We start from the raw sequence: 22,396 nt of genomic DNA, 5'->3' as shown, positions 1-22,396 counted from the left end.
TTCTGACTGAAGCTAAAACAACCATAAAAATTCCAAAAACATCTTATAGAAATTGCAAATGTAATGATGTTAATATGGCACTTTATTCTATCCCTTGAAGGAGGTAAATGTAAATGGCTATGTAAATATTCTTTTAAAGTGCAAAAAGTATTTTGAATAAAGGCAGAAATTATATTTCTTTGGGGTTAGTGGTTCTCCTACTTACCATTATTTTTTCATGAGATTCTTATTTCTAAAATTATAATAATTCTCAGTTGAAAAATGGCATTTAGTTCATGCATATACAGGTTTTTGGCAAAACAGAAGTTGTTTGACTTTCTTCTTGTGCATGTCTTCCCCCTTCCCCATTGTTAACACATGTAGTGCCCTTTATGTATGAAACATTTAATGAAAATGTTTAAAATTTGTGGTAAGGAAGTGATTAGCATAGCATAAAATTTACCATATTAACTATTTTTAAGTGTACAGGTCAGTAATGTTAAGTACATTCACATTGTTGTGCAACCATCTCTAGAACTCTTCATCTTGCAAAATTGAAACTCCATAATCTTTAAACAACACCTCCTTATTTTCCCCTCTCTCTAGCCCCTGGAAACGAGCATTCTGCTTTCTGTCTATGAATTTGACTACTCTAGGTTACCTCATGTAAGTGGAATCATATAGTATTTGTCTTTTTGTTTCTGGCTTATTTCGCTTAACGTAATGTCCTCAAGGATCATCCATGCTGTAGTATGTGTCAGAATTTCATTCATTTTTAAGGCTATTATATTCATTTTACTTCAAAAATGTATTCATTTTACTCAGTATGATGTATAATTACATAGTAACATCTTACTGGGTTCTGTGGGAAACAAAATGAATTTTAAATTTAGTTGTGAAGGTGAGCTTTTGGTTATGCAAGGTGAAACTTTGCTTGAATTTTGGGGCCTTCAACAAGTTATTGAATTTATAAGTATCTGTTTCCTTATCTGTGAAATGGGGTTAATAATACCTGACTTTTAGGGTAGTTATGAAGAGTGAAGGAGATAATTTATGTAAAGTAACCTAATACAGTGCCTGCACATTGGAGGTGCTACAATAAGAGATATTATTATTATATTTGTTTTGGTGGGTAGACTTCGTGGTAGGGTGGAAGAGCAGGGACTTTTTAGTGGACAGACTTGATTTGACTCCTGGTTTCACGTCACACTAGATGTGTGGTCTTAGACAAATCAATTAATCTCCCTAAGAAAGTTATTAATGTACAGTGTTTATGTTTCAGGATTTTTAGAAGGACTAGAGATTTTATATGTACAGTGCAGCACCATGTAGACTCTCAATAAAAGATACCTGTTCCTGCTGTTTTTAGTTATTATTTCTTATTTTGGGATCCATATAATAGGTGGGGAATCAGTCATTGAATTTACTTTAGGAATTTATGTGAGGTTTACTTTATTTGTGATAAGAGGGACATTGTTGATTAATAGTAAAATTTTTCATCTGTTCAGAAAAATTTGTCAGCTGCAGAAATTGGACACTATTACTGTGGGAAACAAAAAGATTTTAAAATTTTGTTGTGAAGATGAACGTTGGGTTATGCAAAGTGAACCATGGCTTGAATTTTGGAACCTTGGTTTAATGGTATTGTGCTGTGAATCTCAATTTTTTTTCCCTCAACACTGCTTTAAGATTTAAACATAAGTGTAAATCTAGTTTCTAACTGCCAAGTGTTGTGTAATATTCCATTGTATATGCATTTTTAAATTTACTTATGCATTTTTCTAATAATGGATTTCTGGGTTTGGCTTGGAAACTGCTAACCCAAATAGCACTGCTATAAAATTCCTTGTACATATCCCCTATTGACTTACTTGTGCAAAGATTTCTCTGTAGTATCTACTGTGGAAAAGGAATTGCTGACTTATGGTTCATATACATACTTAATTTCAGTAAATATTGCCAGCTTGTTTTCCAGAATGGTTACCCAGTTTATGCTCCAACTGGAAGTGTATTAGGGTTCCAATTTCCTTTAATCCTCACGAGCATTTGGTGTTATCTCTTTAGTCTTGTCAATCTGATGGGTATAAAATAGTATTTTGTCTTAATTGACATTTCTGTGATTGAGAGTGAGGTTGGGTTATCTCTTTATTTGATATCATTTGGGTTTACTTTGCATATTGACTAAAAAGTTTCCCAAAGAATACATATTCATTGTAAAATTTATTTTTTATATTAATTCTCACCTGAGGATATTTTTCCATTGATTTTTAGAGAAAGAGGGAGGGAGGGAGGGAGGGAGGGAGGGAGGGAGGGAGGGAGGGAGGGAGGGAGGGAGGGAGGGAGGGAGGGAAACAAACATCAATGCCAGACAGACATGTCAATTGGTTGCCTTCCACACTCACTCGACCAGGCTGGGGATCGAACCTGCAACCCAGATAGATACATGCCCTTGACCGAGAATTGAACCCTCAACCCTTTGGTGCACAGACCAACACTCTAACCACTGAACCATGCTGGTCAGGGCTATTGTAGATGTTTTTGAAAATACAAATAGGCAAATATTAAAAGATCATTCATAATACCCCCAATCCAGAGATAATTGCTGTTAACTTTGGTTATATCTTTCTGGCCTTTAAATATTCATACACATACAAATTTATATACAGATACACAAATGTGTATTTTTGTTTACTAATAGGATCATATATACAGTTTTGTAACTTACACTTCTCATTTCATAGTAATTTATGACCATTTTCCCATGATGTTAGAAAGTTTTCTACATCACCTTGTAATAGCTGCATATCATTCCATTTTATGGCTTTAAGTTATTTAATCTTCTGTTATGGGACATTTATGTTATTTTTGGTTTTTCTCTCATTAACAATACTTTGGTGAACTGTTAATCAGTCCTGGTATAAGATCAGTGGTTCTCAGTGTGGTTCTTGGACTTTTATTAAAGAGCAATTGCAAACACTAAAATTGGCCCTTATCCTAACCTTCATCCTTAAGTGACTTTTTCCCCCTAGAATAATTGCTTTGGACTCAAACTGTTAATTTTATGATGGCATTAATAGTCTGCCAAGTTGCCAAGCTTCCAGATTTGTACAGCCTTAGAAATAATTTGATAATTTTAAAAAATATGTTTTTGTTAATTTCAGGGAGAGAGAGAGAGAAACATCAGTGATGAGAGAATCATCGATAGGCCACCTCCTGCACACCCCCTATTGAGGATCAAGCTTGCAACCTGGGCATGTGCCCTGACCAGGAATCGAACAGTGACTTCCTGGTTCATGGGTCGATGTTCAACCACTCTGCCACACCAGCTGGGCAATAATTTAATAATTTAATGCCTTAAGTAAGCATTCAATAATTTTGTTCTTATTGATATCTCCAAAGTTTATAGTCTTGAGCTGAACAGTTAGTTCTCAGACATACTACTTGCTCTGAAAGAAATGATGAACATTAGAGATCAAATGATACCCTCTTATTCTTCAGTGCTTTATCTTACTTTCCACTATAGTATAGTAGCTTGGATAACTACTTAGCTTTAGTCAAGTTGCCTAAGTTCTTTGTGCCTCAATGTTCTTACCTGTAAAATTGAGTTATTGTTACCCATCTCACAAGGTTATCATCAGGATTAAATGCAATATGATATGTAATGTGCATAACACAATTCTCATAGGCACTTAGTAATTAATAAATTCCATTCAATTTCTCTTCTTAATATTAAATGTTATTCATAAGTCTCTCATTTTAAATTTTAATTGAATTTATTGGGTGACATTGGTTAATAAAATTATATAGGTTTCAGCTGTACAGTTCTATAATATATCATCTTCATATTGTGTGTTCACCACCCAAAGTCAAGTCTCCTTCTGTCACCATTTCATAAGTCTCTTCTTTAATATTAATATTTTCTCTCCTTACACCAGTAGTTCTTAACCCTTTTTTGGGTCTTGTCCTCCTTTCAAATCGGACATAAGTAATGACTCCTCTTACCAGAAGAATGCACATGTCTATTGAACTTTACCTGCAGTTTTGGAACTTTATAGATCTAATCCTTAACCAGGTTAAGGATTTTTGCAGAACATCATCTCCTTGGCAGACTATCCAGTTCTGATTTTCATTGTCATCTCAGTATAGGTGGCTTCTAAATCTGGTTCTCTCTCTTGTGAACTTCTGCCTGCTACACATATTTATCAGATTATCTTTATGTAATAGAGATTTAAATAAGTGAATAGAGAGATAAAGCACACATTTTAATTACTGATATTATAGGCCAAATAAATTTTATGGTAAGTTGTGACTAGACTTAGAGATCTGTGCTCACTATAAACTACAACAAATAAAGCTAAGTGAAGTTAGATATTGACTAAGGCCCAACTGTCTAATTTCCTGGGGTATCCATTAAAGCTTACTTGCAAACTTGTGAGAAGGGTTTTGGTCACAAATTGTAGCTAAGAAATCAGTTTCCAAGAAACCACAAAATGTGGTAACTTCTTTTATTTTTTTTTATTTTTAATGTTGTGGCAACTTATTTTGGATTATAGGTTATAGCCAAAATGTAATCTTATCTAAAAGTTCGCTGTTTCACTTTGAAGTATTACAGATGTCTGTGTATTATTAGAGCCTCGTACCATTATCTCTTCCACTCCTACTCCACACAGTTTTAGTTAGGAATCCAGTAGTTGAAGGGGACAGAAACCCAATTTAAGGGGGGAAAGGAGTTATTGGCCCAAGTAATTGAATAATGCAGAGTCAAATCTGATTTAGCAGAGATAGATGGGGCTCTTAGTTTTATTTCTTATTTCTCAGCTCTGTTTTTCTTTGCCCCTTTGCCTTCTAAGACAGGTAGCTTTCTTCATGTAGTCAGGGAAGATGGCTGCAAGCAGCTCCAGTTTATATTGGTTTTATGTTTGCAATCTCAGAGAAGAAGAGGTAATCTTCTCCATAGTGTCAGGAAAAAAAAAAAAATTCCTGACGAAGACTGGACTTTGATGGCTGAATTACGTATATAAATGATTCTCAAACTCTGGTACCTGGACCAGTATCATCAGCATCATCTGGGAATTGCTAACAATGTAAATTCTGGGGCCTCTCCCCTGACCTACTGAATCAGAAACCTTGGGGTTAGAGCCAGCAGTCTGTGCCTTAATAAGCCTTCCAGGTGATTCTGATGTATGCTAAAGCTTGAGAACCACTTGTCTATATCATTGGTGTGCACCGCTGCCTGAAAAGAAGAGAGAAGGAATCTTCACCATTAGAAATAGTGGTTTTATTACAGCCCCTAACAAGCACAGCTGGAAATTAAAAAAAAAATTTTTTTTTTAATCCTCACCTGAGGTTATGTTTTTATTGATTTTTAGAGAGAGGAAACGTTGTGGGGAGAAAGAGCAAGAAAGAGAAAGAAACATTAATTTGTTGTCTCCTGTACGGGCCCCAACTGGGAATCGAACCTGCAACCTAGCATACGTATGTGCCCTGATCGAGAATCAAACCTGCAACCTTTTGGTGTGTGGGAGAATGCTTCAATCAACTGAGCCACCTGGTCAGGGCAGAAATTTGTTTTTTAATTTAAATTTCTACAAGGCTATTGTCTGTGCAGTTCATTTCGAGCATTTCAGTTCTCTTTAAGGAGATGAGTTTCTCTAATATTTTTATGATGGACTGTCAGGAGGGAAAAAGGAAAGCAAAGTAGCATTTTTTGGTGCCATCCATATACCATGGTGCTTTAATCCATCATACAATGCTATAAAATAGGTCATGGTTTTGTGTCCCCATTGTTGCTAAAAGAGGTTTAAAAAGTTGCCTAAGGCAGTGTGTTTATCTGATAAGCAGAAAAGTAGAGTTTGAATGTAGACATTCAACAAGCATTCTATAGAGGGCCTGCTGTGTGCTGGGACCTGTTGTAAGTATCAAGAGAACAAAATGCTTAAGATCTAGTTTTTGTCCTCAAGGGACTGACTCAGTGTTATAAAGAAGACAGTGCAGAGCAGTAACTCCTCTGACAAAGCTATCTAAAGAATGGTTTGGGCCCTGGCCTGTGTGGCTCAGTTAGTTGAAGCTGTCCTCCAGTACATGGGAAGGTCGTGGCGTCAATTCCTAGTCAGGGCACATACCCGGGTTGTGAGTCCCCAATCGGGGTGTGTATGGGAGGCAATCAATCGATGTTTCTCTCTCACATAGATATTTCTCTCTCTCTCTCTCCCTCCCTTCCTCTCTCCCCAAAAATAATCAATAAAAGCATATTGTTGGGTGAGGATCAAAAAATAAATTGAAAAAATAAAGAATGGCTTGGGAAACAGTGGAGGGAGCATCTGACTTTGCTTTGGAGGTTTGGGGAAGGCTTCAAAGAAGGATGTGATCTTTGATGTTTAAGTAGATAACATTTTATAAATTCCTTTGGTAAGCACAAAAATCTCATTCTGCTTTCATGTTTAGTGAAATTTCAAAATAAATTAATTACTGTCTCTAAAAGCAAATCAAAGCAACGATAATTTTAGAATGTTTTTTCAAATTACATTTGCCCTCTATCCCAATATTTTAACATGTTCTCAGAGGAATGCTTGTTTTAGCACTTCATAAGTTTAAAAGCTACATTGTATGCCATGGCTTAGATGTATCATAATTTATTCAACCAATCTCCATTTTTTATATTTAATTTTATAATCTTTTTATAGTATAAATAGTGTTGCAGTGAACATTTTTTTATATTCATCTTTGTATATTTGTTTTATGCCTGTAGCGTAGTTCTTAGAAATAGAATTGCTGAGCCAAATATTTTTATTATGGATTTAGATTTCTTTCTTTGTCATCTCTTACTGTCTTTTGCCTTTTTTTAAAAAATACTCTTTACATGTTATGTCTTCATAACATGGGTTATATTATGGGGGTTTTTGCTACATTTGTTTTTCTTTTTTGTTGACAAGTAGGTAAAACATAGGTTAATTTCTGGTGGCCTTTTGGCATGTAAGCTTATAGAGTAAGGTGATACACATAACCAATGTGTCTCTGATAATATAGTTTAAGGTAGCAGAGGAAATCAGGAGATATGGTTCCATCTTAAACAGTTACTAATCTATGATTTTAAAGTTGTTTTCACCATGCACCTATTTCCCTACCCATGACATAAGAATGGCATTAGCTTTATGCTTTTGCCCACCTTATTGAGCAAAAAGGGAAGATATATATAAAACAGAGGTCAGAGACATTAATGTGACTTATTTAAAGTCATATAGTTTGAAAGTCATATAGTTTGAAATTATTAATAAATTATTAATTTTAGAAATTATTAATTGGTTTTTAGCAATTAGTATTTCTGACTTGAAATGCAGTGTTTCATCACTATATTACAGCCCTAGTAGAGATACGGTATACAGAGCAAAAGAACTGTAGAAGAAAAAGTATATAAGTATTATCAAACCATCTGTTAGTTTTTGCTGTGATACTGTGATTACTGGTTGAATGTGTACCTGTCAAGTTTCTTCTTTAATATTCAATTTACAACTGATTAAAAATGTAAAACTGAGTTGTCAGATGCATAATACAGTATTGATTTTTTAAAGAAATAACAATAAATTAATTATGTATGCCATTTCTAATAAACTTCTACCAGATTTGCTTGCTGCTATAATACAATCATTAAAAGTTTTAAGTTATTTATGAATTTTAAATTTTTATTTATTTATTTATTTATTTATTTATTTATTTATTCATTCCTCAGCCGAGGATATTGAACCCAGGACCCTTCAGTTCAAGGGCTGACACTCTAACCACTGAGGCAAACCATCTAGGGCTTATTTCTTTAAAAAAAAAAAAAAATTTTCTCACAGGGGAAGATAGCTTACAGGGAGAGGTTTTCTGAAATTTTAGTTTTAGTGGTAAGGTTTCTTCTCTTAGAATTCTTAACAAAACATCTGATAGATTGTGTGTCCTTTATTACTTTTTTAAAAAATTTATAATCGCCGTGATTAGAATTGGGTTGAACACATATCAATACCAACAAAATCTTTGTGGGATAGTAGATACTGAGGACCTTTAAAATCTCTGTAGATTTTATTATATAGAACAAATTTTGAATTGGCATCTTCTTTATTTCTGTTCCATTTTGTTTTCTGTCAGAATTTCCTGGTAGTATTTAAGGCTCAGGGATTAAGTAGTTAAGACTCAGGGATTTTCTTCTAGAGATCAGGCAGCCTGTCCTTCCATTAGGAGAGTTATTCAAAGTCGTCTTTATTTTGTGGTATGTGCTTACCAGGCAGAGTAGCCACTGTATTCTAGTAAGAAAACCTATTGCCAAACACCCACTAGAGCAGAAAACTGACCTACTTAATGCTGACAAGTTAAAAAAAAAAGTCTGTGGAATTGTACCAGCATTGGATCAACTTCTTCCTTCTCTTGTGGGGGATAGGGTGGGAGTAGAGAAGAGCATAAGAAAGGATAGTGAACCGCTACAGGGGGAGTAAGTAATACAGTAAAGGAATATTTAAATACCTGAAATGATTTGATTAAAAACTATTCATTTGGTACAATTCGAAGGCCTCTAAAATGCGGCAGTTCTTAAATCACTATAAAATTTTAAAAAAAAAAAAAATAGAAAATTCCTAGGGCTTTTATACTCATAATCTAGAAAAGCCCTCTAGTTAAGGTTGTTAGCCAGCATTTCATGAATAATTGTTTTTTGCAGGATATGGTAAATTTATTTAAATTTTTTTTCAGTTTATTATTTGATCAGAATAGTACATTTTAGAATTTATAGATATTGAAACAAAGAAGAATATTTGGAATATTTATTTGTAGCAAGTGACTATGAGCCTTAACTTTATAAAAACTCATTGTTATCACTGTTATCCAACTTAATTTTTACTATTCTCAGTATCATTAGCATCTAAATTTTAGAGCTATGCTATCCAGTACAGAAGCCACTAGTCATATGTGGCAATTTAAATTAAAATTAATTAAAACCGAATAAAATAAAAACTCTGGTTTCTCTGTCTAACTAACCACATTTCAAGTGCTTATTAACCAAATGTGTCTAGTGGCTACAGATATTGAACATTTTCATCACTGCAGAAAGTTCTGTTGGATAGGATTGTTCTAAAGGCTGCCTTGTTCCATCGTGCTTTACTTCAGAGTTTCCTTGGCACTGTTGGTGTTTTGGGCTGAATAATTTTCTGTTGTGGATGTTTAGCAGCATCCCTGGCCTTTCTACTCACTAGATGCCAGTAGCATTCACCCAGTTTGACAACCAAAAATGGCTCCAGACGATGCCCCTGGGAAGCAAAGTTAACCTTGAGAACCACTGATCTACTTACATGTATTAGTTCTGTATCACCTAGTTTTTGCTTCATAAAAAGCTTAGTGGCTTAAAATAAATCACTTAATAGCTCATGAGTATGTGAATTGGCAGTTTGGCTTAGGCTATCTTGATCTCTGTGGTCTGATAGTGATTTGGCTGGGGCCAGATAGTATAGAATAACCTCACTCATATATTAGTTGGTTGGCAGGCTTTTGGCCAGGGTAGGGGTGGGGAGTTTATTTTCCACATGGCCTTTTCAGCAGACAGATTCATTCACCGATGACTCAAAATTCTAAGAGTATGAAGAATTTCTCAATAGACAAATTTCTCTATTCTCTGCTGACATTTTCTAGTGCCTTATTGGCCAAAGCAAGTCATATGGCTAAGCCCAAATTTGAGAGAGAGAGAGAGAGAGAAAGTTCCTCCTCTTGATAGGAATAGCAGCAAAGTCACATTGTAAAGGAGTGTGCATAAGGAATGGGAGGAAGTATGGTCATTATTGTACGTAGATCACTGCTATTATTTTCTGGACAATACAAGCATCTTATAGCCCTTTCATTTCATTCATCATTTCCCTTTTATTTTTTGCTTTGTTGCAATTTTATTGTTTTATTTAATTTTAGTCACGTATTTTCTCTTTCTAGCATTCTTGATTCTTTCTTATGTTACCATGCTTTCATCTGAAATTATTTTCTTTCTTCATAGATAATTCCTAATTTTTAGTGTGAGTCTACTGGTAGTTTTTGTCTGAAAGCATTTTTTAATTTTGTCTTCATTTTTTTTTTTAATATATCTTTATTGATTTCAGAGAGAGGAAGGGAGAGGGAGAGAGAGATAGAAACATCAATGATGAGAGAGTCATTGATCAGCTGCCTCCTGTACGCCCCCGACTGGGGATCGAGCCTGCAGCCCGGGCATATGCCCTGACCGGGAATCAAACCCCAATCATCTGGATCGATGATCAACCACTGAGCCACGCCTGGCAGGGCTGTCTTCATTTTTAAAGGATATTTTCATTGGACATAAAATTCCAGGTTGGCATTTATTTTCTTTCATCATCCTCGTCTTCTAACCTCATTGTTTTTGGTAGAGAAGCAATGTCTGGTTTTCATCAGCTTTCAATAATGCTTCTTGGCTGTTTTCTTTGTATTTTAAGATGCTTGAGTTCCATAGACCCTCTTGAATCTGTAGCTTGGCATCTTTTGTCAAGTTTGGGATATTTCTTCTGATATTGTTTCTACTCCACTCTTTCACTCACTTTTTTCTGGGATTCTAGATATCTGTATGTTAGGTCCTTGTGTGCATACCATATGTCTCATGTGCTTTTCTGTATTTTCCATCTATTTTTTCCTTGTACTTTATCTGGATAATTTCTATTGACCTGTTTTCTAGTTCATTTAGTGTCCAATCTGCTGTTACAAGCATCTGTTTATTAATTCCATATTATGTATTTTTATTTTTTAATTCTAGAATTTCTCTTTAATTATTTTGTGTTTTTATAGATTCCAGTTCCCTGGTGAAAATTCTTATCTTGTCATCTATTTTCCTGAACATATTAATCACAGTTATTTTAAAGTCTGTGTCTGATAATTATAATATCTGGATCCCCTTTGGTCTTTTTCTGTTGTCTGCTTTTTTCCTTGGCTTTTAGTCATTTGGTCCTGCCTCATAGCATTCCTGGTAATTAAAAAAAATCAGTGTCAGACATTGTGTATAAGAAATTATAGAGGGTCTTGATGATAATATTGTTCTCTAGAGAGGATTTAGTTTTCTGGTGGGAGTTAAAAGTAGGAACAGATGAGCTTGATCCAATACAGGCTTGAGATGACTTGAGTCTTTGTTTTAGGCTTCTTAAGGGCTGATTTAAATCCAGTTTCCCCGTACTCTAAGAGTGTTGTCTTTCAGAGGTATCAAATGGAATCCTGGGGTGTTTGCCAGGGCCTCTCCTTCTTGGCAGGCCCTGAACTGTAAATTTTCTTTTTCTACCACTGTGAGGCTACCAGAAGTTCTGCTTACCTTTTTTGCTTTAAAATAGGCACTTTGCTTAGCTTTTGGCCTCTCCTCCCTAATGCAGGTTAGGATTCACTAAATACCCTGAGGGCAAGAGCAGTACAGGATGTCCAGGCTCACTTTTCTGTGGTTGCCTTTTCTCTTGAATCTTAGTCCCTCAAATCCTGCCTGTCTTGCTAAACCCTGAACTCTAATCTGTCTCTGCAGCCCTGCGAGACTGCCAAAAGCTCTAGTCTGCAGCCAGTTGCCTCAAAAGGAGAAAGTAGTGGACAGTGTCAGACTTAATACTGCATTTCCTTTTTCTCTGGCATTTTAGCTTCTCACATCCTGGCTGCCTTCTTTGTTTATTTTGTTTTTTAATCCAGTTTTTATAGTTTTTCTTGCCAGGAGAATTGGTCTGATACTGTCTACTCTATAATAATTTGTAATGGCTGTCTTTAGTTATTATTGAATCATTTATGAAATAATATTAATAATTTAAAATAAGTATTATAAACAATTTTAAGCATATATTAATAATTCAGTGAACTTGACATATGAAGATCCTGCCCTCATGCAGCTTATATTCTGGAAGGGAAGGAGAGGTATTAAGTAATATTTATTTATATTGTGATAAGAAGAACAGAGTATTATGAGCTTATTATAGAAATTAGTTCAGGTGAGAGGAGGTGGTCAGGGATAGCTACCTTGAAGTGATATTTGAGTAGAGCTCTGAAGGATGAATGGAATTAACTTAGGGAAAAGCAGAAGGTTCTTAGAACTATGGATTAGTGACTTTGAGGTGAAAAGAAGCATGGAAGGTTTAAGGCATCCAAGAAGGCTAATATGGATGGCTTGATAGGTATTGGCTAAATTATGCCAAGCTTTGAAAGCCTTATTAAGGACTTTCATATCTCTTTTTCCTGTTTCTTCCAATTTATTGGTTTGACTCTAATTTACCTTCTGTCCCAAGACAGAGGTTTTTTTTAATCTAGTTATTTATTCAATACAAATATATTAGGTGCCTTTGTAGGCAAGGCTTTAAATTAGGTAATGAGGTTGATTAATGACAACATGGAACATTGGCTTTAGATTCAGACAAACCTGAATTTAAATGTCAGCCTATTTATTAGCTGTGTAATTTTGCATGAGTTACTCTCAACCTGAATTTTCTCATGTGTTAAATACTAATAATAGAAGTGATCATAGATGGATTAAATTAGCTAATTGATAAATATACTCAAATGATGGCTCTTTTTACTGTAATATAATTATAAACCATGAACTCTACTCTCAGAGTATCTGAGTTCTATGAGACATGACATACGCCAATAGTTATAATACATAAAAGGTAATAAATGTTATAAGAAGTGGAAAAAAAAAAGTAGTAATTCAGAAGGAGGAGATACTACATTCAGACTTGGAGATTTGGACTGTTTAATGGTGAATATAATATATGTGTTAGACTTGGAGTTAGTTATTTTCAAAAGTTAGACATATAACTGTATCATTCATAAATATTTACATTTTATCAGACTAAACAACCAAACTCCTGATTTGCTTCCCTTCAGCTAACCCCACCTTCTGTCCTCTGCATCTTGGTAAATGGCAACTCCACTCTTCCGATTGGTCAGCCAGCAACCTATGATCATCATTCACTCTTCACTTTCTCTGTGCACATCCAATTCATTAACAATATCCTGTCAGCTCCACTCTTAAGATATATCCAGAATCCTATCACTTTGGAAAGATACTGAAAAAGAACAATGGATTATTGTAAATTTATTCATTTGGTGGTTTCTGTTGCAACTGCTGTTCCAGATATGATCTCTACTGGAGCTGGGGACATAAATAAAAAGTGGACCATCTCTCTTATCTATCTCCACTCCTGTCACTGGTTTACCTCTCACCTAGATTAGTTTAATAGCCCCATAATTGGTTCCAGCTTTATGATCTGTTTACAATACAGTAGCTAAAGTGTTCCTTTAAAAATATAAATCTTATTATTCCTCTGCTCAGTACCCTCCAGTGGCATTCATCTTATTAGAAATAGAAGCCATAGTACTTGCAATATTCCCATAAAACCCTATGAAGCGCTTGGCTTTCTGACCTCATATCCTACCCTTCCTTCACTGAGGATGCTGTTGCCACATCATCTCTGCTATTCCTCTAACACACTGAACATAGTTCTGCCTCAGGACCTTTGCACTTGCTGTTCCTTTGACCTGGAATCTTCTCTCTCACCTATATACTTGGGCTGGCCCTCTTGCTACCTTCAGTTCTGTTTGCTCAACTATAACTTAATGAGCAAAGCCTTCCCTTACCACTTTATTTAAAAGAGCATCCTCTTTTTCACCTACCCTGCAACCTGAACACTTTTTCCTCTTACCCTGCTTGATTTTTTTTCATACCACAACATATTATGTATTTATTTCTTTATTATTTTTACAGGCTCACCAATAGAATACACCACAAGGACAGTAGGGACTTTTGTTCATTCTCTGCCTTATCTTCATAGTCTAGAAGAGTACCTGTCCTGTCATTTGTTCTCCATACATAATTTGTTGAATGAGTGTGAACACATTTTCTTGTTCAAATCACAGTGTTTTTTACAAAGTACATTTAAAAAAATTATTCTAAAATTAAATTAAGAAGGAGTACTTAGATAATTTTGTCATATAAGAAGAGGTAATATTAATCTTTCAAGACATGTTTTTTGATAAGATTTAGGAATGTGGGTTGCTCGATAACTCAGGTAGGTGAGTTAATAACTGGGTGAAATGCTATACACAAAGAGCAAACATATATGGTTCCATTGCCCACTTGATAATTGACAGATGTCTTTTTGGACTGTTCTAAGTATCTTCTTTGGGTCTAGTTACATTTCTAAAAATTTTTTTAAGATTTTATTTTTAAGAGCAGTTTTAGGTTCACAGCAAAACTGAACAGAGTCCACATATCCCCTCTGCTCCCACATATTCACAACCTCCCCAACTATTAACATTTGTCACTAGAGTGGTACAGTTGTTAAAATCAATGAATCTATATTGACCTATCATTATCACCCAAAGTTTATCATTTACATTAGGGTTCACTTTTGGTGTTTTACATTATAGTATTGTACAGAATAATTTCACTGTCCAAAAATCCTCTGTGTTCTGTGTATCCTTCAAAACCCTCTAGCCCCTGGCAACCACTAGTCTTTTTACTGCCTCCATTTTTGGGTTTTCCAGAATGTCATAGAGTTGGAATCATACGCTATGTAGCCTTTTCAGAATGGCTTCTTTCATTTAGTAATATGCATGTAAGGTTTACTTGTGTTTTCATGGCTTGATAGCTCATTTCTTTTTAGTGCTGAATAATATTCCATTCTTTGGATGTATCACAGTTGATCCATTTACCTACTGAAAGTTATCTTGGTTACTTCAGGTTTTGGCAATTATGAATTAATCTGTTATAAACAACCACGTTCAGTTTTTGTGTGGATATATGTTTTCAACTTCTTTGTATAAGTACCAAGGAGGGGATTGCTGGATTGTATGATGAGTATATTTAGTTTTGTAAGAAACTACCAAACGGTCTTCCAAAGGGTTTGTACCATTTTGCATTCCCACTAATAATGAATGAAAGTTACTGTTGGTCCTTATCTTTGCCAGAATTTGGTGGTGTCAGTGTTCTGGATTTTTGTCATTCTAAAAGGTGTGTGGTGTTATCTCATTGTAGTTTTGATTTCCAGTTTCCTAATGAGATATGATGTTGAACATCTTTTCATATGCTTATTTCCCATCTGTATATCTTTGTTGAGATATCTGTTCCAAGCCTTTTGCCCCTTTTTAAAACGAGTTCTTTTATTGTTAAGTTTTAGGAGTTCTTTGCCTATTTCAGATAGCAGTTCTTTGTCAGGTTTATCTTTTGCAAATATTTTTTCCCATTCTGTGGCTTGTATTCTCATTCTCTTGACAGTGTTGTATGCAGAGCAGTAGTTTTTTAATTTTAATCAAGACCAGCTAATCAATTATTTTGTTCACAGATTATGCCTTTGGTCTTGTATTTGAAAAGTTATTATCATACTCAAGGTCATCTAATTTTGCATTGTACATTACATAGGTCTATGATCATTTTGAGTTAATTTTTGTGAAGGGTATAAAGTCTTTGTCTAAATTCTTTTTTTCTTTTCTTTTGACATGTGGAAAAAAGACAGTTTTTTCCATTGTATTGCCTTTGCTCTTTTGTCAAAGATCAGTTAACTGTATTTATGTGGAGCTTTAAATTTTAGAGTGAATTAGTCAATACCCACAAAATAACTCACTGGAATTTTGAGTAGAATTGTATTGAATCTATAGATCAAGTAGGGAAGAAATGATATCTCAACAATATTAAGTCTTCCTATCCATAAACTTGAAATGTCTCCCCGTTTACTTTTTTTTTAATTTTATTTTTGTTTAAAATATTACAGATGTCCCATTTTCTCCCCAATGACCCGTTCCACCCCGTCCCATCCCCCTCCCCAGTCACTCTCCCCACCGTTGTCCGTGTCCTTGGGTTGTGTCCCCATTTACTTTTAGTTTAGTTTATCTTTGATTTTGCTCATCTGAGTTTTGTAATTTCTCTTGTACATATTTTGTTAGATTTGCCCTAAATTATACCTAAATATTTAAATTTTTTAGGTGTTTTGTTTTGTTTTGTTAATCCTCATCTGAGGGTATTTTTTTCCATTGATTTTTAGAGAGAATGGAAGCGAGGGGGAGAGAGAGAGAAACATAGATGTGAAAGAGACACATGGATTGGTTGCCTCCAGTATGCACCCCAACCAGGGCTGGGGGTCGAGCCTGAAACCAAGGTACATGCCCTTAACCTGTATGGAACCTGCGACCTTTCAGTCTGCAGGTTTATGCTCTAATCACTGAGCAAACTGGAAAGGACATAAATGTATTATTTTTAATTTCAAGTTCCACTTGTTCATTGTTGGTGTATAGGAAAGCGATCGACTTTGTATATTAACCTTGTATCCTGCAACCTTGCTATAATTGCTTATTAGTTCCAGGAGGGTTTTTGTGTGTGTATGTGTGTGGTTTTTTTGTTCAATTCTTTTGGATTCTTTTGGTCAATTCTTTTCTGTGTAGACAACTATGTTACCTTTGTAAACAAAGACAGTTTTATTTCTTCCTTCCCAATCTGTATACCCTTTATTTCCTTTTCTTGTCTTGGAATTAGCTAGGGCTTCCAATATAATGTTAAAAAGAAATGGTAACGAGACATGAGTGTTGGCTTTTGTTGAATGCTTTTTTTCTGTATTAATATAATCATGTGATTTTTCTTTTTTAACTTGTTAATGTGATGGATTACATAAAATAATTTTGAATGTTGAATCAGCCTTGCATATCCGGGATAAATCCCACTTGGTTGTGGTATGTAATTCTTTTTATACATTCATTGTTGTATTCAGTTTGCTAATTATTCCTGGTCACATTTTTATTAATAACTTGGCTGGATCCCTTCATGGCATACTGATCAAATATTCAGTTAAAGCTTTGAAAAATAGCGTATATATTGGGTGACAGAATTGAAGTCCATTTTTTTCTCCTCTATAGGATAAATTGTCTAAATCTAGCAAGATAGAATTTAAAACACATTATGTAAAGATTTTTTTTTTTGAGAATCAGTTTAACATGCACAGTTAATGGCACAGACTACCTGAGTTTTAACACAAGCTCTGCCTTAGAAGCTATATAACTTTGAGCAAATTATTTAACCTCTCCATGTCTCCATTTCTTCATCTATAAAATATGGGGTAATGGTGATACTTATCACATAGGGTTGTTGTGAAGTATAAAAGAAGTAATATAGCCCAGCCGGGCGTGGCTCAGCAGTTGAGCGTCGACCTAGGATCCAGGCAATCGGGGTTCAGTTCCTGGTCAGGGCACATGCCCAGGTTGCAGGCTCCGTCCTCAGTCGGGGGTGTGCAGGAAGCAGCCAATCAATGACTCATCATTGATGTTTCTCTCTCTCTCCCTCTCCTTTCCTCTCTCTGAAATCAATGAAGATATATTTTTAAAAATAATAATAAAATAAAAGTAGTAATACACATAAGTCTTATAAAACAATAGCTGACACATACTAAGCCTGTATTAAATGTTACCTGTGATTATTATAAAGTTCTGCACTTAGGTTCAAACACACACAGTTGTTTAGGATTTGAGTGATGTAACTTGGCACAACTGAAAAAGATTAGATATCTTAGTCTTTTGTTGATTGTAAACTCAAGGGAGTGATAGTGTGATTTAAATAGGATAAACATTAATGTAGTCTAAAGGTCTAAAAGAGGGGTTAACAGCCCCAATATTGCCGGTACCAATTTCCCACTAAAATAGTTTGAAGAAAAATTAAAATTTAATATTTCTTAATTTGAGATGGAAAGAAAACCCTTTGCTAGAATCTAGGAGAAACACTTGATAACTTACAAATTAAAGAAGCTGGATTGAGAAAAACCAACCTAAACATACCTAGATTTTAGCATAAGATTCTGTTAAAGAAGGAAGGAAAGTGTTTCATGTTTTCTTTCTGATGCTTGTCCCTGAACCTGTTGACACAGGTTTAGTACCAACTGGAAAATTGGGTTGCTCTTTTTCTTTCCTAGTGACTTTGACACTTTAAAAAAATTATTATGCTCTGGCCGTTGTGGCTCAGTTGATTAGAGCATCAACCGGTGCAGTGAAGGGTCTCGGGTTTGATTCCCAGTCAGGACACATACCCAGGTTGCGGGTTTGATCCCCAGTTGAGGCCCAAGGCAAGTAATTGATGTTTCTCTCTCACATTGATGTTTTTCTCTCTCAATTATTGGACTGGTGACATTCATAAAAACTCACCTTGATAATAGTATTGATGAGCCTTTTAGCAAAATGGTAGAAATGTGGTTATTTATTTTTAAATTATTTGATTGAGATTCTAAAGACAGCAGTAGTAACAGTTTAAGTTGTTTTGACTAGTAAAATGTCAGATATGATGGGCATAACAACTCTTCAGTGGTAATGATAGTTCTACCCTACTTTGATGACATGTCTATTTCTTTCTGTTTTTCTCTTATAATAATTGCTTTCTACCAATGTTGGAAATTTCTCCTTCTTGACTCAGCTCTTCCTGTTTTGGGCCCCTTGAGGACTACTAGTCTTATAAAGGATATGTGTGGAATGGGATTTGTGGGAGTTGCTGTGAACAAACAACAATGTCTTATCTGTTTGTCTCTTTCTCTGTGTATATACAGTATTTTATATTCAAAGATCAAGTAATTTGCCTCTAGGCATTTGACTTTTATGTAGGGGAATTATTTGTTATGAATTAGAGGAGATTGTGGTTCTACATTAGTGTGTGTATCTTTTAGTTGCTGCAGTGACTTGCAGTGGTCATGTTTGTTATATTATACTAAAGTCCTATTTTCTGGGGAAATTTGAGAATCTACTCTTTTATTTTGTGTTCCTGTATTTTGTTTAGAGTTGCCATATCAGTGTTATATAGCAATAATTATGTTACAACAATTTTGTGAGATGTTTATTATTCTCATTTTACAGATGAGGAAACTGAGGCTTGGTGAAGTTACGAAACTTGTCCAAAGTTACACAGCTTGTAAAGGGCACAACCAAGATTCAGAGACAGGTCTGTCCAACTTTGAAACTCTTAATCATGGTCATGAACCTTTGAAATAGCTGTGAAATATCAACCTGTGATAAGTTGTATTTATACTAATATTGCTTCTTATTGATATTTTTTAATGTTTTTTTAATCCATAATAATTTTTTATATCTTTTAAATATTGTGAAAAGAAGTATAGCATAGTACTTAAGGGTACTATGGGGACTCTGCAGACAGACTACCTGGGTATGAGTCCCTAAGTTTCTCTACTTATTTGTGTGGCATTGGGAAAGTTACTAAACTTTTCTGTACCTCAGTTTTCCTATCTGTAAAATGGTGATAGTAGTATTATATACCTGATAGTGTTGTTGTGAAGATAAAATGATTTAATATGTAGAAAGCTCTTTTGATAGGGCCTGGCACACAGTAAGCATTCAATAAATGTTAACTATTAGTATTATCATCTAGCAACCAGTAAAACATAATCATTATTTCTAATTCTGTTTAGGATAAAGCCAAATTTAAGCAGCAATATAAGATACCACAAAACTTACATAAACCAAAATTAAATTTGAATAAGTTAAACCTAAACAAAGTCATACATTTCACTGAGTTCAGATCTGTTGTAAAGCAAACTGGGCAACTGCTTATAGGTCTGACACATACAAGGGTATTATATATATGAAGACAACACATAGGTTGACTAGAATACCTTTTAGCCCAGTACAGTCATTGTATTATTAATGTGTCTTGTCTGTTTTCCTCTTGTAAAAGCAATTTGTGCTTAGAATATGTGTTTACATTTTTAGGTGGCTTTTAAGGAGATAGTGTTTTGGCAGTGTTCGCAGAGAATTACCGAGAGCCAAAACCTTATGTGTTATTTAAAATGTTGGCTATGTCTTATCACTTACAGGAGTGGTTATCAGAACTTACATTGTGGTAAACCAGTGGGTTTGGTTGATCTTTGAACCAACGGGACCATAGCACGTTCAGCTAGAACTCAGCCGAATACTGATCATGTGCTCTTCACTCATTCTTGTTCATTGCAGCTGTCAATTCTAAAGTACCATATCGACTATTACTACAATTTGGTTAAAATTAAAACCCTGTGATTAGTGGCTAATAAGTTTATGCCAATTGCAAAAAAATATTCATGAATGGGAGTAATTTGAGTCAAGTTATACAAAACTTCAAAGGCTATATTAGGATGAGAGGGAGATCTGGCTGCAATATCTGTTACCCCATTGATTTCTAGGGTTGATTCTGCTGATCTGGCTGGCTAGGCGAGTGTCCCCTTCCTTCCTCACCCATGTGTGTCCCTCCCAAAGCTGCACACTTGGTCGAAGAGGCTAACCATTCCCAGTAGAGCAGAGAACCATTCCCCTGCTAGAACTTCCAAATAAGCTCTTAAAAGCTGTTGTTAAAAAATGGGGTCTTGCCTTGTATGTGAGCCTAAGATCTCTGTAGCTTTTAATCTACACGTGCGTATTTGTGTGTTTTTAATCCTCGCCCGAGGATATGTTTTTACTGATTTTAGAGAGAGAGAGGGGAAGGGGGGAGACAGAAACATCAGTGTGAGAGAGAAGCATTGATCATCTTTCATAGGCACCTTGACTGGGAATCAAACCCAAACTCACAAACTTATTCTTTTTATCATATTGAGTCTTTCTGTCCTTAAACATGGTATATCTTTGTAGCTATTTGGATATTTAAAAATATTTTTCAGCAAAGTATTCTTTTCTCCATAAAGATCTCTCAAATCTTCTCTTAGATTTAATTATTAGATACCTTATTTCTTGTTACTGTTGTAAAAAGTATATTTTTCCTTTTCTTCTCCCCATTTTCTATTTGCTACTGTAAGAATTTTTGGTATGGACATCTGTTGTTCAGCCATCTTACTAAAATATTTTATTAAAGTATTATGAATGTGAATCGTATCTTCCTTTCCAATGCTTACACCATTAAAATTTTTTTTTTTTGCCTCACTAGGCTAGTTAGGACTTCCAGTACAGTATCCAATACAGTGTTAATATTGGGCATTCTTGTGCTATACCTAATTTTTAAAAGGAAGTGCTCCTTATGTTTCACCATTAATAATGTTTGCTATAGATTTTTGATAGATACTCTATAGTTTAAAGACATTTGGTTGCTAGTTGACTAAGATTTTGTGGTTGTGTACGAAGAATAAATTTGAAATGTTATCAGATGATTTTTCTGCAGTCGTGAGATGATCATATGGTTATCCTCCCTTATTCTGTTAAGGTGGTAAATGACATTTATAGATTTTCTTTTTTTTAAAATATATCCTTATTGACTTCATAGAGAGGAAAGGAGAGGGATAGAGAGATAGAAACATCAATGATGAGAAAGTCATTGATCGGCTGCCTCCTGCATGCCCCTGACTGGGGATTGGGCCCGCAACCCGGGCATGTGCCCTGACCGGGAATTGAACCCCGATTGCCTGGATCCTGGGTCAACACTCAACCGCTGAGCCATGCTGGGCCGGGCTATAGATTTTCTAATGTTGAATTACCCTTGCATTGCTGGAATGAACCCAATTTAATCATGATGATCTTTCTTATACTATACAGTTGGATTTAGTTTATTAGTATTTCATTTAGGATTTTTGCATCTATGTTCACGGGTGAAATTGGCCCATAATATTTATTTCTTATGTTACCCTGATTTGATTTTAGTATCCAGATGATGCCAACCTCAAAGAATGACTTGAGAACTAATCTTTCTTTACCCTTCCGAAAGGATCACTTTAAAACTGGAATGATCTGTTTCTTTTAAAGTTTGGTTGAACTTCTGTTCAACTGTCTGGCCTTAGTATTTTGGGGGAGGCATGTGAGCTTAGTATTTTTTGAGAGTTATGTATTCAGTTTTCTACATGGTTTTATTTAGGATTTCTGTTTCTAGTTAGGTCAGTTTTTAGAAAGGTGTTTTTTTTTTTCTTTTTGTAAGAATCCACTCATTTTGTCTGAGTTTTTGAAGTATTTTGCATAAAGTTATTCAAAGCATTCTTTTTTTTTTTTTTAGAAGATAACTTTATTTGAGGACAAACATACTTTTTTAAAAATAAGTTTTTATTGGTTTTAGAGAGGAAGGGAGAGGGATAGAGAGAAAGAAACATGTATGAGACAGAGACATCGATTGGCTGCCTCCTGCACGCTCCCTACTAGGGATCGAGCCCACAACCTGGGCATGTGCCCTGACTGGGAATTGAACTGGTGAACTTTTGGTTCGTGGTCAATGCTCAACCACTGAGCCACACTGGCCAGGCTCAAAGCATTCTTTTGTTTTCTTAAAATTCTGTTAATACCTCCCCTTTTTTATACGCAATATTTTTGTGCCTTCTTTTTTCCTTCATCAGTCTTGCTAGAGGTTTTCTATATTTTCTTAGCCTTATCAAAAATACCAATGCTTGACTTTTATTTCCTTTGTTATATGTTTCTATTTCATTTATTTCTGGCCTTTCTTCTTTCTACTTTTTCTTTT

General features: G+C 34.9%; 1 protein-coding gene across 33 annotated transcripts in view; it reads left to right on the top strand.

Moving 5' to 3' along the window:
- The window catches only part of NUMB (NUMB endocytic adaptor protein), a 129,027-nt gene that overhangs the window by 37,923 nt on the left and 68,708 nt on the right, over positions 1 to 22,396 (top strand). For 12 of the 33 annotated variants that reach the window (XM_081133392.1, XM_081133413.1, XM_081133412.1 and 9 more), the window contains one exon: positions 18,835 to 18,919. The exons of 10 other annotated variants lie outside the window; for them this stretch is intronic. The gene's annotated coding sequence lies outside the window, so the exon portion shown is untranslated. Of the gene's footprint in view, positions 1 to 585; positions 646 to 18,834; positions 18,920 to 22,396 lie in introns of all 33 variants that reach the window. 11 more of the 33 variants (XM_081133393.1, XM_081133406.1, XM_081133390.1 and 8 more) reach the window with 2 other exon arrangements.

This window comes from Miniopterus schreibersii (assembly GCF_964146895.1).
Source record: "Miniopterus schreibersii genome assembly, chromosome: 1".
NCBI lineage: Eukaryota > Metazoa > Chordata > Mammalia > Chiroptera > Miniopteridae > Miniopterus > Miniopterus schreibersii.
Note: the sequence above shows the minus strand (reverse complement) of the source record. Positions and strands in the feature narration are given on the sequence as shown.